This window comes from Spermophilus citellus, assembly GCF_964194105.1.
Source record: "Spermophilus citellus genome assembly, chromosome: 1".
NCBI classification, from domain to species: domain Eukaryota; kingdom Metazoa; phylum Chordata; class Mammalia; order Rodentia; family Sciuridae; genus Spermophilus; species Spermophilus citellus.
Genome location: NC_138182.1, coordinates 89,352,643 through 89,372,380, shown reverse-complemented (window position 1 = coordinate 89,372,380; position 19,738 = coordinate 89,352,643). Strand labels below are relative to the sequence as shown.

Here is a 19,738-nt window from a genome sequence, read left to right as displayed (position 1 = left end):
ACTTACTCTTCTAATCTTACATGGTCGTCCTTATTCTAAGACTGTGGTATCATATGTGAAGGTTTCTACTCTTATAGGAAAAATACTAGCACAGGTATTTTCATTTATTAATATTCTATGAATGTTAGAAAGTCATAGAATTTTATAAGGGATAATAACTCAATAATTAAATCCTTCATTTAATGTAAGATTTTATATATATATATATATATATATAAATAATTTTTCTGCAAACATACTTATTTGGATCTTATTTAGACCACAATGGTCTAGAGATTTCTGGTATTGGGTACTTATGGCTAAATGTCATCAATCACCATTTATTATTAGAATGATATTGGTAAATCTTTAATGTGAATTTAATTGGTTAAAAATAGATGAGATTGTTAAATGGAACTTTCAATGAATAATTAAATACACTTACGAGAAAATCAATAAAATAGATTTCTAATGCCAGCATCCTTCAACTTTCTCTGAAGCTGTAAAATCTCAGGTTCTACTGTGAGACATTAAAAGGACATAGGATACTACACATAAATCCTGGGGGTTGTCACAAAACTAGAGTCAAGTGTCAGTAACTGTAAACCTCTGGCTTTACTGACTAGGATGAATGCTTATTATTTTTAATGCACTGCTATGAGTTATTTCCACTGAATAATTTCTTATCTTTGTGCTCACAACCAAGGCTAGACAGACCGTTATGGGTGGTTGGCAGTAAATCTTCATCTATGAATAAACTCTCTTGGGATCTTATGAAAGACTGTAATGAATTCAACACATGATGCTAATCCTGGGGGCAACCACATTCACACCATGACAGAACACATTTAGGTTTCTCTAATAAAAATTAAGTGCTGAATCAGTATGTGAAGTGCTGCTGCTACCAATTGCTATGCCCTGAGTTTAAATACACATGAAAATGCATACACACACAACACACACACACACACACACACACACACACACACACACAAACACACACACACAGAAACATACACAAAGTTAATGTTTATAAAGACACATATTGTGGAACAACTGTCACTTGTCTGCTTTTGTCTCCTAAAGTACAATTTGATGCCATTTTTTCCTAGATAAATATACTTAATTGAATATCAAGTTTTTAGTTATCTATATTACATTCCATTTTAAGAGAAGGCAAAATGTATTACCTACAGTTAGCAACTGTCATTCTTATAAATCAGTTTGCCTACATGTTATCTAATGGAGGAGGTACGAAAGCCTCTGATTTCTTCTTTTATCAGAAACTATGGATCATTTTTCTGAGTTCTTTTCTGTTCTACCATATCCAACTGGTATTTCTGACAGTATAGAAATCATGGTACTCTCACAGTTGTTGGAGAAATATACAGAAATAAAAAGTGTATTCTGAAATGCAAATAAATACAATACAAAATAAAATATTTAACCAATGCTAGAAATAAGCAAATCTTTCCTAATTTTCCCTTATTTTTATTGAGACAAGAACAAGTACTCCTTCAAATAGTTTAATTAAATTAAAAATAAAAGTCTATATTATTATTATATGCAATTAGGGTACCAGAATTTATTTCTAGAGACAAAAACATATTAGTTTATAGTTTGTATATTTGCATATGTGTTTATGTGTAGGTTCACTTTGGGAAACTAGTCTAGAGAAGACATTTCCTAAATAGAAATTTAATAGTAAATAAAATCTGATTCTTTGTCTTAAATATGAAATTTGGTAATATAGATTTATGTATACTATATGATTGTGTATTTAAAAGAAATTATCTCAGGACAAAATGACCTAAACCATGTAGCACATGGATTTCTTCAAGTATTGGCAGCTTTTTAAGGTTTTGATAAAGGGGCACTGCTAGTAATAAAGATGAATGAAGTGCTTAAAGTTCTATACTGAGCAAAATTTGTACAATTAGAATGAAGGTCTCACAACTTCTTCTTTGACATGTACTTGGAGATAAAAACATGGGCTCTAAAATATTACCTAGTCAAAGTTACCCTGTGGGAAATAATCAGCATCCCTTCCAAAGTGCTGACACAAAAGTGGCTTGCACGAATGTGGAGTGGGAGTGGGACTCACTAAACATACATTATTTTCACAAGTTAATCTCACAAAGTATCTTTTACTTAGCATATTTTAATATGCCAACAAATATCTTTTACCTTATTAAATTATTGAGGAATTTTTTTCTTGTTTGCTTCACAAAATCTGCATCATAATTTTTCCAAAATTTTTTTCAAAGAAAAACTTGATTAGATTTATCTTTTTGTACCTGTTTACCCAATATACTTTACCATGGAAGGTCACAGAAGTAAACACTAAAGGTAATAGGAGTAATATTTTTATAAGTCACTCAGATTAAAATTAGTCATATTTCCAAACAAATGTTCTTGTTTCAGCAGATGGCTACATTTGGTGATAGAATGGACTTAGATTTCTTCATTGATGATTGAGGGAAAAACAATTTCCAACCTCAAAATTTCTGTTTAGAATTAAAATGTTTAACCAAAAAACTAGTTGTTAGTTTGTTTCCGAACAAAAGATACTTACTATGTACTTGAACTTACTAAACAGTAGTTTATTATTCACATATTTCCATATGAACCTGTAATTGAATGAGTAGAATACAATGCATGCAGGCATTTACGGATGAGTAGAAAGTAATAGCAAACATACTAAATAATCAAAAATTCCTTATGTCATTGCAAACTGCATACTTCTTTGATAATCAAATTCTGGGCCCAAAAAAACAGCAACTATACAATAGCTTGGAATCATGTGCTCCTCACAGATTCATGATAGCTTTAAATTATTCATTATAGAATATTTTTTTTACATTGAGAGATGCTTAACCTAAGGTACATTAAGTATAAAGATATTAATTTTTTTCAACATCTTCCTATGGATATTGCTTAAGAAAGTGTATGCTTCTAGCTGGATGCAGTGGTACACATCTAGCAGTGGTACACATCTGTAATCCCAGTGGCTTGGGAGGCTGAGGCAGTAGGATTGCTAGTTCAAACCCAGCCTCAGCAATGGTGAGTCACTAAGTAACTCAATGAGACCCTGTCTCTGAATAAAATACAGAATAAGGTCGGGGATGTGACTCAGTGGTCGTGTGCCTGAGTTCAATCCACAGTACCAAAAGAAAAGAAGAAAAAAGAAAATATGTACTTTTTAAGATACACATACCTATGTGTGTACATACTATTAATTCTATAGAAAGTTTTATTTCACAATAGCCTTACTCCTTTGCTTTTCAATTCCTAGTTTTTCATATACATACATATACCCATATACACATACATAAAATTTCATATTTGTATATAGATATATGAATATATAAGATTTATGCTTACCAAACCCTAAAACATGAAGCTTTACATATTTACAATTTGAAGAGCTCATAACTCAGTTATAAATTCAACTGAAATTCATGTTATTAATTAGAAGGCCTATATATTTTTTGATTTCAGTTATTTTAAAAGATAAGTACATTGATATGGATTATCTTATTAGAATTTTATATAAAATTCAGAGGTATTTAACTTTTAAATATAATTTTTAGAAAAAGGAAAATTATGTCATCTATTGGCTAACTACTTCATTCTTTTATTCTTGAATTACATGTAGTTTTACTTAGAGCATCACAAGACATCTTCCAAGGCCACACAGTTTAGGAGGAAAGGATCAGATGTTAACAAAATTCTAAGGAATATTTCCAAATATCCAATTTCAATTTTGGCACTCAGGTTGAAGGGCATAACTTTAGTTCAAAAAATAATAACTAATGAGGAGCTAAAAATTTTGTGTTCACAAAAATCTCATTAAATATATCAAGTTATATCACATATCCAATTAGAGCAAAGATTAAATCATCACCTTCTACAATTAAATACTTTCCTGTTGTCCTAAGGCATGTCCTAATGTTATATTTAGTATTTTTAAGTAATTCTATCATTATTAATATTTTTGGTACTAGGGATTGAACTCAGGAGCACTTGACCACTGAACCACATCCCAGCTCCTATTTTGTATTTTATTTAGAGACAGGGTCTCATTTAGTTGCTTAGCACCTCACTTTTGCTTAGGCTAGCTTTGAACTCTTGATCCTTCTGTCTCAGCCTCTGGAGCTGCTGGGATTATAGGCATGCACCACCACGCCTGGCAAATAATTCTATCTTCTTAAAATAAACTACTGATCACTATTTTCTTGTAAATACATTTTCTTATTATGTTATTAACATACATATTTAATAGTAACTGTAGTTTGTAAAGTCAATGTATATCCATTGGTTACATAATTATTAAAGAATAAGTTCAAACCTCAACACCAGATTGCTAATATCAGATTTATTTATTTTTTATTGTGAGAAATATCAAATCACTGTAAGTTGGAAGCAAATAATATGGAATAGAATTGTATGAGAAATCCTGTTTTTGTAGGATTGTATTTTATATGAATGTTTTAAGGTAAGATATTTATTTTTGCAATAACTGGAATAGAATGAAATGGAGAAGTATTTGACTTTTAGAAGAATTAAAACTATAAAGCAACATACTCAATGCAAGTTTGATAGAATGACAAAAAAACCTTACAGGAATTGTGTTCTTTATAATCTATAATGTGTATACATATTATTAAAAGTTATTTAATTATTTTTTCATAGTCTACATTCTGTATATTAATAATAATACTTGTATAACTCTATAAATTTATTGGTTATTATGGACCAAAGTTCTAGATCTCTCTGTATAAATCCTAAGTATTTCAGTGGCATCAGGTATATGCTATAGTCTATAACTCATTACTCTTCTTTTTACTAAAAATAGTCAAATATTTAGCTTTATTCGAATTGAGATTTTCAATATTAGTTTAAGAGGATTATTAAATATATTTTACTTTTAAACTTTTAAGAATATTTCTTTTAACATGAAGACATCATTATTTTATGTACTTGTTACTGACGCTTAATCCATTAAAATAAGTTCTTGCAGAGAATAAAAAGAATTTTATACCCCTATATATGCAAACATAAAAAAATATTTTAATACAATATTTACTGGGGAAAGTTTGAAGCACGAGTTTGTGGAAAGCCGTAAAAATAGTGAAAAAGGGAAGAAGGGTAAAGCAATCCTAACTTTCACCTTGAGAACTGCTGTTGTTCTAAGAGGATATCCGAAGAAAAGAAAGCAATTTAGTATCCTTAAATCATGTTTAGTAGAATTTTTGAGTTTATTCTTCAAAATACAATGAATAATGTATGCCATGTATTAAAACATATTGCTGTACTTTAGAGAGAAAGGATAGTTCTCCATTGGTACATAAATTTTGCCTACACATCCTGCCTAGCATCCTCAACAGAAATGTGTTGGAGTAGGGATATAATGTATGTTGTGACCTAGAAGTGCTTAGTGCTTTTTTATTATGTATTCACAAAATTTTCTTCACATGTAAATGGCTGTCTGAATATTTTTATTGGGGAAAATATGTGTAGTATATAATTTACGATTTAAACTGCTTTAAATATAAAATTTAGTGTCATTAATTACATTAATAATATTCTATCTTCATATCATTATTTCCAAGTCTTTTTCCTTAATCTGAAGAGCAACTGTAGCCATTAAGCAATATCCTTTCCCATTTGTCCTTCCTCTTAGCTCTCAACAAATGCTGATGGCTGAATTTTACAATTTCATTTTTAAACAAGGTAGGGAAATTTAGTCATTGTACTATGTCTTTTTTTAAAAGAAATACAAATCCCAGTTTATATTCTATTTCCTCAAAACCACAGCATATTCACATCTTTCAGATTCACTATTGCTTTACCTGTTGTATTCACTAGACTCAATAAATATTTAACAATGACCACAAACACTAAATAAATAAAAAATAATTTATGTTGACTCTTCATAATTTCCTGTAATATATGCAATAATATTCCTCTATTTATGAGCACCAAATATTCCTTCAATAAATTCCAGGGTTCATATATGCAATAGACTGTAGAGTTTATTTGCAATGACTTAAATATTCCCAATAAAATCCGTTAAACTCCATTAACTCTTTAACTACATAAATTTAGTTTATTTAAAATTTTCAGTCATGCTAATTGCTATGTAACTTAAGTTAACAAAGGTATTATAATACTTCACATAAACTCAACTTTCTACTCATAAAATCTTGTTTATGAATTCCTCTGCCAGGAAACCCAGTATTCACATAGAAACTAAGGCTCTTTGTTCTTAAATTTCAGTGTCTTTGCTAAATTGTTTTTTTATTTATTATTATTTTTTGCTTGGGACTGAAGGTATCCAGGTGAAGCCTACAGGTCATTCATACTGCCTTGGGCCAGAATGACTGTAAAGCCCTGTTCAGAGGAAGTCAATTCCTTATCACAAAAAAATCACTCAAGAGCCATCTGCCTACTTATACTTACATCTGGCCAGACTTATGTTTTAAAGGAATATCTAACTGAATGAGGATCAAGCTAATAGACATTTCTGGCAGACAATAAAAGGTTACCAAGGAAAAATATTCACACATGCTACAAAAGAAACTGATGAGTACAGGATGTTATCCAGAGCAAAGGACAATGATGAGGCCCCAATTAGATGTTATTGATGACACTAAGAGGAACATATGATAAGAGTTCCAACAAGATTGGAAGTGACATAAACTAAGATGTTGCTATGTAAAGGAGAAACATTATATGTTATTTACCTTATATAATTATTAATGCAATTAATAAAATGTTGGTCTACAGGCTCATATCCTTGCATGTGCTTATAATGCTCTTAAACCTAGAATTCTGCAATTTTATGTTTTTTTACTCCTACCTATTTTTATTTTTATACGTATTTCCATTCAGTAACTCCAATTTAGAAACTGGTCTCGCCATTGAAGCTAAGCGTAGAGGGGAGGCCATGTAACATTGTGAAAAAAAAATCAAAGTCTGAGGCAATGATGTAGGAAATTAAGCACAAACAAATGTGGAATGAAATTATTATAAAATAGGTTGGAAATGAATTATTCTTTTGTCTCCAAGCATCAGGTATACATTGCTTAAGTGGAAAAAAGCCCTAAAATTCTGTGTTATGTAGTGAATAACCCTTACCTAAAATTTGGATTGGACAACAAAAGTTCAATTGGCGTATTTAAAAAGAAAAAAAATAATTTTAACGCCTCATATACAACTAAATTAAATCTAGTAGTAATCATAAAATGAAACACTAATATGGATAAAAATATAGATATTGAATTGCTAATTTTATTGAAATACACAGTCATTTTAGATTCTGATAACATCTCCATCACTGTGTGGACACAGTTACATGATGAGTATAACAGATAGGCATAATATCATGCCATGAAAATGGCAAAAAATAATGAATAGAGGCTAAAATAAATATTTTAGCTCAAATAAGAAAAAATTCAGTTACTTTTAATTACATAAACAAATGGATACAGAAAAAAAAAAGCTTAAGAAAATGCTTCTGTATGAATTAACTCCACACAATTTATAAGGTAATTTAAAGGTAGAATGACTAAGTTTGAATAATTCATGTTCTTTTTTTTTCCCACTTCTCTGCCATTGCCTATTTAGAATCTATTTTAATAAAAGAGAATGCAATGTCACTAGGCCTGAAGGCGTTATCTGAGTCTTGAAAGACTTCCACCCACATGAATTAATTCTCAAAAGAAAATACACAACAAAAAGAATCAGAGTCAACTAGTTATATGTATGTTATACTTTGGGAGTTCTTCAAATTTACATTCACATACAATACATTCATAATAAGTGATATTATCAACACTCAAACATCACAATAGTAATTTCTTAAAACTTAAAACAATAAAAGATACTAGAAGTAGTGAAGAACTTCTGGCATATGGGCACAGTAAAACAATTGTATCTTTTGGCTTTAATTATTACTAGTATTCTCCTAAGACTATGCATTTCCTTATCCTTCTATCACAGGTAATTCATTCCCTCAGACTCATCCATAGAACACAAATGTTGGATAAAAATAAAGTCACTTTATTATCAGCTGTTTCTTGGTGGACAGAATTCAATTTAGACTCCTAGCATATTTGGACTCTCTTCAATTTCTGCATGGTGACATTAGAATGACATTTCAATATTTTTTCCACAGAGTCTGCATGTAATAGTGTTTTCTTTCTGGCATACAGTACTGTTTGAAGCCTTTCAAGGCCCTTAAATCTTGATCATGAGTTATTTTTGTGTGTGTGTTACAGTCAAGTGCTGTCTTATGAAGACTCAGTCAAAACTGGAGTACATATATTTCACTGCTCCAATAAGACTATAATGGAGCTGAAAAATCATAGAGATTGTACATTCATAGTGCAATGCTTTACTAAAGTGTTTGTGATGATGATGATGATGATGATGTAAAGAAACTGTGCTGCCAGTCATTAATGATACAACTCATACAATTATGTAAACTACATAATATTTGATAATGAGAATATATGACTATGTTACAAGTTTGTATGTTAACTATAATATACTTTCAATCATTTTATTAGAGTGGATATCTTCTGCTTATATTTTTAAAAAATTAATGTAAAGGTTAATGTAAAATATTACACCATGTGATGCCAGCCAACAGAAGCTTCATGAACTTTTTTATTGCATCATTTTCTTTTGTGACATTTCATTTTATTTATCATGACCCCTCTGCTTACAAAAGCCACTGCTAGTATTGCCAAAAAGAAGTCACATCAAATGATTGACCTGGGAATGAAACCATACATGATTAAAGATTGCAGGAGAACTAGTGATTATTATTGCTCACTAGTGGCACAAGCTCCACTCCACCATACCTGAGATCTTGAAGAAGAAGTACAACAATGGAGAAGAGACTATATCAGATACAGAGAAACTGCTATTGAAATATATTGAAGAACAGACATATAGGCTTATCTTTTTTGACACCAAAGCAAAAAAGTTTGATTGCATTGTTAAGGCTCTGAGTGATTTAAATAACCCGGGAATTGTTTTTCATTACATATGTGAAAGTGAGTAGTGAGACTATAAGTGCTGATGTAAGGGTAGGTGAAGAATTTTTGAAATGCTACATAAGCTGATTGTGAAGGAAAAATTACCTGTCAGAACAAATCTGGCAAGAGCGATATGGCAGAGAAAATCAAAGCAATCTGATAGAGAAAATTTGGCAGAACAATAGGCTATAACTTACAGTATAAGTGCATAACACCTTACCATCTAGGTTTGTGTTAAGTATATTTCTTGATGTTTACATATAATGATTAAGTCACTGTGGACTTATCCAATGATAAATTTATCAGAATATACCCCCATTGTTAATTAAGTAAGGCATTACTGGATTTTCTAGTTAGTGTTAGGAAATCACTCCACCTAGCCAGGTGTCTGTTGCACATCCCTCCAAGTAAATACCTTTCCTTTCATTTATTTTTAGTGTTAATCCACAGCTATATCTTCATCTATATTCTCTTTTAAGAGACTACTGGAATGACAATTTGGCATAAATTTTTGCTTACAGAGTTTCACTACATCCCATTGCTGCTAGACATTTTTGTTTTAATTCAATTTTCTATTATAATATTGTAGCCAGAATTTTTAGTACCTAGACACATTAAGTTTAAAATTGTATGCATAACTTTGCTTGCACATTTTGAATTTACAGTGTGTTTATCACATCTGCATACATATCTGAGTCTATAAAAATATATTACAACAGTCTGCCTGCTTGCTTTCTCCAGAATATCCCTGGATCTTCCTAAACTGTTTCCATTCCAGGGTTATCCATTGCTATTGGTTAATCCATAGCATTCAACCACTCATTTTAGCTCATGTTAATATTGGATTGTGTCTCCTAACAGTTCTTTAATATCTGACTTTGAGAGGTGGGCTGATTATTTAGAGAGAGATCGTTGGTAACTGTGGTTTTAGTCAAGAAAGATAATGAAATGCTCTTTTCTAACATCATGTACATATCTTTTGGTTAGCTATTCATTTCCAATCTGTTCTGAAACCAGGATCTTTATCTTGAAGAAGACATGCATTGTGCTCCTTGGTCTTTCATGTACTTTGGGTACTTTTCAAATCCTACAAAGTTATTATCATGAGTGTTAGATGACAATATTTTTTAAGTTAACCAGAAAAAGTGAATAGTAGAAAAAGGATTTGAGATATAAATGAGAACTATATTAAGCCAACCTGTCATTAAATTTAATGGTTTTGTATATCAACACTGAAAATACCAATGTAGCATGTAGTCTGGTTTTCAGAATGCCTGCAATTCCGACGACTCAAATAAATTCATTAACTTAAAATTATTTTACATCACATAAAACTCATCTTTTTTAGCATTGTAATCCTTAACAATTTAAATGTCTTACACTTAAGAAATTGATTTTCTATGGGGGTCAAGAGAGCACAGTAGAGGTTAATTTCTCAACTGCTTGGTGTGGGACCAGGAAAGTGGACAAACAGCTTCTCTTTGAGGTCATTAAAAGAAGACAAAAGGAAAAGAAAAGAAATCCTAGTAGGTTTCAATACTGGACTCTCAGCATGGTTTAGCAATTCAGTGGAAGAGTACGGTTAAATAAATAACAGTTGTTAATAAAATTAGTTAAGTGTAAAACCCATTTAAATTTATCTTTATGGTAGACATTTAACAACGTGATTTTTTATAGTGTAAGATTTGCTGAACATAAAAGTATTATACTTCCACTTCCATGCTTCAGTATTCTCTAAAGTACAAACAGGAGTGTCCCAGTGAAGTTTCAACATAGCATGGATCTAGAGGTTTTGGTTGCAAGTTTACTGGAAAATCAGTCATGGGAGAATACACCTGGTATTTTTATTTAATAGATTATGGAATTGACTCATTTAATATAATTTGTACGGTCCCAAACTCATTGGAGAAAGCATTCCAATTACCATGTTTCATTGAGATCTATTTTCTATTGTATAGAATATTATTTATTTTAAAATTATTATCCTATTGTCCGAACTATTTTGCTTTAATCATTTACTTTTTCAGATTACTACATTTTTAACTTTTATATTAAATAATACATCATAATTTATAGTATAGTTGATATGTGTGATTAAATAAATGTTTCAAGAGTGGAAAATATGTTCAACTTTTTCTTTTAAACATTTTTTTCAAGAATGTAGAACAGAATATATTGTATATGGTAGAGATTTATGCTTTTAAATGTTTTTAAATATTTTGAACATTTGACCTTTCAGACTTGAAAAAGGGTAGAATAAGGTATTCTTACTAAATAATTCATATAATAGTCATTGTAGAATATTTAATGCAACAGTAAACTTCATTTGGTATATTTTCTTAGCATATTTTTAGTAAAATAAAACTTCTAAACAACCTCAGGGGATAAAATTATATAAGTTTTAATCTAATAATGTAAATTATTAATAAGGAATATTTATAATGGTATAGTCAGCTGGATCCAGCTATTGTTAAATAAATATGCAAATAAGAATGTATGTGATATAATCATAAGTCATGTGCATATTATTACTCTTCCAGGTCTTTCATTATTAAAAGAATAACAAATACATTGTATTTCATAAATTTCTTAATGTTTTAATGACATATAATAGCAATTAAGGCTAGTATATACATTAATACATTTCCTTATAAAATTCAATAATAACATTTTTAAGCTTGTTCACTTTTTTATAGGGAGGAATAAGCTCATCAGTTAAAGGATAAATGACAGAAATCACCAAGGCAGAACACTGATAATAAAAACAAAGTACCTGGTTGGAGACAGAATTTTACTTTCTCTTAGGTGTCTATCAGTATATTATTAAATATGCCTGTACCTCATTTTCTTCTTTTGATAAATTAAGAGTAAAGTATGTACTCATCTAGTAGTCACTGTGAGGATTAAGAGACTTAATACAAGTGAAAAATAACCCCGATAGTGTCTGGCACACAGTAAGGTCCAAACATTTTTACATTTTAAAATGATATCAACAATAGTGTAGATATCTAATTTCTGTTCTATAAGAAGTAAATTAACTTATTATAAAACATTATCAGAAAAAATAGGCATTGTGAAACATACCTGTAATCCCAGAAACTCCAGAGGCTGAGGCAAAAGTATTGAACTTTTGAGACCAACCTCAGCTACCTAGTGAGACCCTAAGCAATTTACCATGACACAGTCTCAAAATGAAAAAATTAAAAGGACTAGATGTAGCTCAGTAATAAAGTACCCCTCAGGTCCAATCCCATTCAAACCCGTCACACACACACACACACACACACACACACACACACACACAATGTATATATATATATATATATATATATATATATATATATATATATATACACAAAATTCATATAATATATATAATATATAATACAATGTATATAACCAATACATATATAGTGTTACATATATGTAACCTATATATATATATATATGTATACATATATATGTATATGATCACACAGAGAAAAAATTGTAATCTTTAATAATGTTAGGCTTGATATGTGTGTGTGTGTGTGTGTGTGTGTATACACAAGTGTTTAAAAAAACACAAATATATTGTTTTATACTGTGGAGAGACGACATAACAGTTGTTATAGTAAAAGAAGAAGATTGTGATAGATTGAATTTGAGGTATCCCCTGAAGTGTTGTTTGAGAATAGGCAAAAATATTTAGAGGTACATTGATTGGATAATGAGAACCCAATGGGAATGTTAATCGTTGTTGATTGGATTAACTGGGAGTTAACTGCAGAAAAACAGGGCATGCCTGGGAGAGGTGAGTCACTGGGGGTACTCCTTTAAGGCTTATACTTTGTCCCTGATTAATGGAAATCTCTCTCTGCTTTTTTGTTGTCATGTCCTGAGCTGCTTTCCTTCTCCATACCCTTCTGTGTGATGCTCCTGCCTCACCTGGGGCCCTGAGGAATTGAGTAAACCATCTATGAGCTGAAACTTCTGAAACTGCCAGTGCCAAAGAAACTTTTTCTCCTCTAAAATTGTTCTTGCCAGGTCTTTTCCTCATAGTGATTTTAAAGGTAACTAAATAAAACTTACAATGATAATAACATGAATTAATGTTAACAATAACAACAAATACATGTATGTATTCCTTTCAATATCAAAATTATTTTGAATTTTCATTATATTATGATTTTTTTTTCTAATTTAGAGATGAGAAAATTGAAACAGTAGAAAGCAAGTAACTTGCCAAGACGACCATATTACTAAGATATGCAAATATCAGTTGTAGCCCCACACATCCATACATAGGTGGGTAAATATAAATAATGTGTGACTTTACCTGGTGGGTTTCCACAGACCATTGATATTCTATATTTATCATTGACTCAACTTTACAGATAAGACATTTTCTTAATTTATTTTCCTTAATTTCTTGAGTTAAGAAAAAGTTTGCCTTCAGTAGATGAATGGATAAAGAAAGTGTGGTATTTACATATACACAATGTAATATTAGTCAGCATTAAAAGAGAATAAAATCATGTCATTTGCAGGTAAATGGATGGAGTTGGAGAACATCATACTAAGTGAAGTAAGCCAATCTCTAAAAACAAGTGCCAAATGATATAAGGATGCTGGTTTATAATGGGGATATGGGGCGGGGGGCAAGGGAGGAATGGAGAAAATTTAGATAGGGCAAGAGGAGAAGAGGAGAAGGAAGAGGACATGGGGGGAGGAAAGGCATGGAATGAGATGGACATCATTACTTTAAGTACATGTATGAAGACACAAATAGTGTCTCTCAAATAGTGTCTTATTCAGGATCTGAAAATGTTTTGAGAATAAACAGCACACACCCCAAAAATAAATCCTGAACATAAAATGTGATCTTTGGGCTAGGGTTGTGGCTCAGCAATAAAATAAATAAATAAATAAAGATATTGTGTCCAATTACAACTAAAAAGTAAATATTAAAAAATGTAACTTGTTATTGAAATCAATATCACACAAAACAAAGGGAAGGAAAGCACAAAAAAGTACAATTTGGAACCATTGAGATATAGGTAGATAATAGATCATAATTACATACACAGATGATACATAAAGATGGTATATTAGAACAAATACTACATCAATGTTAAATACTTACAATGTGTTCATTTACAGTTACTTCTCTGAATGATCACAATGTTTGAGATAGATATTATAATATTTAAGGATGAGCTGGGTGCGGTGGAAGAAGCCTGTAATCTCAGCGGCTGGGGAGGCTGAGACAGGAAGATTGCAAGTTCAAAGCCAGCCTCAGCAAAAGTGAGATTCTAAGCAATCCAGTGAGACCCTGTCTCTAAATAAAATAAAAAATAGGGCCGGGGATGTGACTCAGTGACTCAGTGGTTGAGTGCTCCTGAGTTCAATCCCCAGTGCCAAAAATAAGTAAATAAATAAGGATGAAGTATATGAAGTTTTCTTCAAATGGTTCTGCCCATAAACACATAGAGATTATATATATATATATATATATATATATATATATATATATATATATATATATATATATATATATTTATACTATATATTCATTAATATTTTCCTACCTTTGTTCAAATTCTCTCAAAATATTAATGACTGGATGATCTAGGTTAAGGTATGTGAAAGTCTCTTGTATAACCATGTAACTTTATTGGTAACTTCAAAGCTTTTCAAAATAAAACTTGAGGAAATGAATAAAATATATACTAGACAAATTTTCTACGTGTATCATTCTAAATAGTTGTCATAATGTTTTTAAATATTATAGTATTAAAAATGAATTGAAACGATTATGAATTAAATGTTTTCCCATGTATGTTTTTTCCCCCAGTGGGTTTGGTACTAGTTTACAGAGAAGTTATTCACTTCTGTATGTTGATTTCCTATGCTGCTACTTTTCTGGTAGAGTTTCATGGGTCTTCTAAGTAGAGAAACATATCATTTGCAAACATAGATAATTTGACTCCTTTTTTTACTTGTATACCTTCAATTTCTTTTACTTGTATACCTTTAATTTCTTTCTCATGACTAATTTCTCTGGCTAAAATGTCAAGAATTATATTAAATAAGAATGGTGAGTGGATATTCTGGTCTTGTTTCTTATTTTAAGGAAAATGCTTTAAGCATTCCTCATTCAGTATGAATATTGGCTTGGTTTGTCACATGGCTTTATCATATTGAGATAAGTTTTTTTCATCAGTGTTTTAGCAGAAATATGTAGTGAGTTATGTCACTTTTCTATGGAGATGGTCATCTGACTTTTATTCTTAATTATATTTATGTGATGAATTGCATGTATTGATTTGCAAATGTTGAACCAACTTGCATTCCTGGAATGTAACCAAGTTGATTATGTTGTGCAATCTTAATATATTTTTAAATGTAGATTATTAATATTTTATTAAGAACGTTTACATTTATGTTCATCAGAGGTATTGGCCCGTGATTATCTTTCTTTCTTTTTTCTTTCATGTTGTCCTTCCCTAGTGGTGATATCAAAGTAATGTTGGTTTCACAGAATGAATTTGGAAGGGTTCCTTCCCTTAATTCTTTGGTATAGTTCAAGAATTGCCATGTTGTTAGAGTCTGTAAACAAGTCAAGATGGCGCCTGGCATTTTGCAGAGGGAGTGGTTTGTGAAGTAAAGCCAGCGAGCCAGTAAGTGTGGAGATTCCTTATTGGTTGACTGCTGTATCTAGTTTATGTTAATTAAGATAAGCTGTGTGTAATGTATATATACCCCTCCGGTCCTACAATAAATGGCTCCTACTCCTGCTGTATCAATGTACACAAGTTGTTCGTCACCCCCCCCCCCACCTTATTTTGCTGCAGCCGAACTGTGGCACCATGTATGTCTTCTTGAAAAGCTGTTAAAATTCAGCAGTGTGGGGCATTAGTCCTGAGTCTCTCTTTTGCTGGGAGCCTTTTGTTGTTGTTATTGTTGTTACTGATTCAACAAACTTATTGTTTGTTTATTGGTCTATTCAGACATGTTATGTACTCAGGGTTTAGTTTTAATAGGTTGTATTGCGTCTACTTTATCCATTTCTTCTACATTTTCTGATTTGTTAGGGTATAGTTGTCCAAAATAGCCTTCAAATATCCTTTGACATATTTGATTCTGTGACATTAGTTATAATGTCTTTTTCATGTCTGATTCCATTTAATTGGATCTTCTCTCCTTTTTCCCTCATAGACCAGCTAAGACTTTGTTGATAATTTTTCATTTTTTCAGAATGCCAATTCTACTTTATTTATTTGTACTTTATTTATTTTTGCTCTAATCATCATTATTTCTTTCCTTCTACTAATTCGGAGTTTGGTTGGTTCATGATTTTCTAGGCCCTCCAGTTGCATCATTGTTACTTGTTTAAAAATCTTTCCTTTTTTATGTGAGTGTGTATTGCTATGAATTTACCTCCTAGTGCAGTTTTTTTCTGTAGCCTTAAGTTTTCATATTATGGTCTTCCATTTTCACTTGATGGATTTTTTTAAGTTTCTCTTTTGATTTCTGCAATAATCCATTTACTTTCAAAAGTGGGTTACTCAGTCTCCCTGTATTTGTATAATATATAAAATATTTTTGTCTCTATTTCCTGTTTCAATTTCTAATTTTGTTTCAATATGGTCAGAAAACATACAATATATGGTTGATTTTTTATCTGTCACACTTGTTTTATGGTCCAGTAGATGGTATATTAAAGAGAATCTATATGTTGAAGAAAGGAATATATGTATACTCTACATTGACAAAATGTTCTATAAAATGCATGTGAAGTTCATTTGATCTGTAGTATAGTTTAACTCTGACTTTTTTTTTTTGGTCTGGATTATGTGTTCATTGATAAAAGTTGGGTACTGAAGTAGGTCACTATTAATATATTTCAGCCTATCACTTCCTGTAGATTTAATAGCATTTTCTTTATAACATTGGGTTCTCTAATATTATTCCCATATAAGTTTTAAGTATATGGGAATAATATTAATAATTATATATTCTTATTGATTTGATTCCTTGAGTAATATATAGTAAACATTGTCTTTTCTTACATTTTTGCCTTGAAGTTCATTTTGTCTGATATAAGTCTAGCTATCCTCATTTCCTTGAAGTCTCCATTTGCATGGAACATATTCTCTCCACTGTTTTATTTTCAGTAAATTAATTCAGTAAAGCTTCAGGACACAAATCAGTATACACAAAAATTAGTAATTTTTTATACTAGTAGTAAACTCTGAGAAATCAATAATAAAAGTCATTGAATCATAATGACAATACTATACTAAAATATCTTAGAATAAATTTAACCAAGAAAGCAAAAGAAATCTACAATGAAAATTACAAATGCCTCTAAAATGATAAAATAAATTGAAAACACATATAAATAACAGAAAGACCTCCTATGTTCATGAATCAGAATAATTAATATTTTTAAATGTCCACTCTACCTGAAGGAATTCATAGAATGAATGTAGTCCTCATCAAAATAACAATGACATTATTCACAGATTAGAATAAATAATCCTAAAATTCACATGGAACTAAAGGATCCCAAATACCAAAACAATCTGGAGCAAAAAGAGCACAAAGTTGGAAGAATTCCAACACCTGATTTCAAGATTAGATACTACAGTTCCATCCCAGCTGAAGAGCGAAGAGCTGCTGGCAGCGTAAATCTCACCAACAATTCAGGGGTTTTTAGAACTTTGGCTATCAAAATAGGCAGAATTTTCCGTGATCATATTGTTGGTACCCTCTCTGTTTTCTTGTACAAACTATAACACAATCCTGACTAACCGCTCAGAACTCATCTTCACTTGGTTCACAGGCGCCATGGGTAGAATGTTTCTTTTTAACAAGGTAGTTAACCTACAGTACAGTGAAGTTCAAGATCGGGTCAGGCTTAATGGGTGACACATGATTTGTAATGTGATCTGCAAAAAATGCAAGAGCAAACTCGGATGGATCTATGAGTTTGCTACTGAAGACAGCCAGAATTATAAGAAAGGCCATGTGATCCTGGAATGTGTTCTAGTTCCAGAGACTGAGAGCTTTGAGGAGAAGGTACCCTCTGATAACTCTTGAAGAAAAATAGATAAATCCATCTGTTCTCAGGTCCCCTTCACTGAAAACAAAAATCTACTTACACACACTGTCTTCTTAGCATCAGAGTGGGATTCCTGAACTGCAGAACAGAGGTTGTGAGAATGTTAAGTTGGAACCTTCCTTCCTTCCTTCCTTCCTTCCTTCCTTCCTTCCTTCCTTCCTTCCTTCCTTCCCTCCCTCCCTCCCTCCCTCCCTCCTTCCTTCCTTCCTTCCTTCCTTCCTTCTTTTTAATTTTGTATTTTCCATCCAACAGCAGTGTGCAGAGAGAGTACTATGCAGTTGCTTTTAGTTTTTTCCTCCTGTGTTTACATCTTGAGGCTGAAGAGTCTCTGCAGCTATATGGTAGGCTATGTGGAGAAAAAAATATGGGCTATTAGAGTTGAAAACGTGTGTTTTCTGTAAATTTTGAATGGAGCATATATCAAGAGCATGTTTTTAAAACTTATTTGGGTTTCGTTTTAAAACTTTTTTTTTTTTAAACTCAGTGATTTCACTTGATTTGCTGGCTTCAGAGATGCGAAATCTAAGCTCAGCATTAAAGGCTCAGGGTTAGCCTGGCTTGTTCTGGCCCATGTGTTGGAGATGAACCCTAGCACCAGAAGCCATTCTTCCTTGTCAGTCTTGACCTGAAGATGTCACCATTCCTACTCACTTGTCACCACATAACTCGTGTTGATTGGAAACATTTTCTGAAATGAGGCAGAACTGATGGGTTGTCTTTTTCCTTGTAACTTAAGCATAGTGATATAAATAAAATAATAGTTGGGGGGAGGGAAGATGCACTACAGAATCACAGTCACCAAAACAGCATGATACTGCCATAAAAGCATACACAAATCCATAGAACAGATTAGAGATACCATAAATAAATAAACACACTTAGAGTCATGATTGTCAAGAAAGGTATTAGAAACAAACTCTGAGGAAAAGATAGCTTCTTAAATAAATGGAACACTGAATATGCACATATAGAAAATTTAAATTGGATTTTACCTCCCACTCTACAAAAATCAATTCAAATTGGATCAACGCCTAAAAGTAGGACTTAAAATTACAAGAATACTAGAAAGAAGCATGGAAAACACTTCAAAATATTGGTAGAAGCAATTATTTTCATATGACCATAAAATCACAGGAAATAAAAGCAAAATTAGACAAATGGGATTACATCAAACTAAGAAGCTTTAACAAATCAGAGAAAAAATATCAACAGAATGATGAGACAACCTAGAGCATAAGAGAAAATATTTGACAATATTGTTATTGTCACAAAAAAATAACAAAAGAGTTTCACTAATTTATCATTTGGTGTATTAAAAGAAATAATGATGTACAGAAAGTTATCTAGACTTACAACTGGAATTTGATAAATTTTAAAAATCAATAACAATAAGCAATGAATAATTCTGTAATCATGGTTTGGCTCTAAAAATGATAACAATTATAGATAAACACTGTCATTAAAAAGCATTTTTAATGTTTGTTTCACAATGAAATCTAGATACTAAGCAGAAAAGGCTATACATATACCCTGAGGACTGAATACTTTCTGTGGATATTTAAACATTCTCTTTATATAATTTGAATAGCCAAACAAAAAG

At 31.2% G+C, this 19,738-nt stretch overlaps 1 protein-coding gene and 1 pseudogene across 2 annotated transcripts in view; one reads left to right on the top strand and one right to left on the bottom strand.

Moving 5' to 3' along the window:
- LOC308647662 (zinc finger protein 804A-like) overlaps positions 1 to 19,738 on the bottom strand; it is a gene marked incomplete at both ends in the record, with an annotated part of 277,954 nt that overhangs the window by 201,688 nt on the left and 56,528 nt on the right. The window lies entirely within an intron of this gene.
- Positions 17,567 to 18,116, top strand: LOC308652129 (protein yippee-like 5; annotated as a pseudogene). The gene has a single exon. The product of its transcript is annotated as a protein yippee-like 5 (transcript).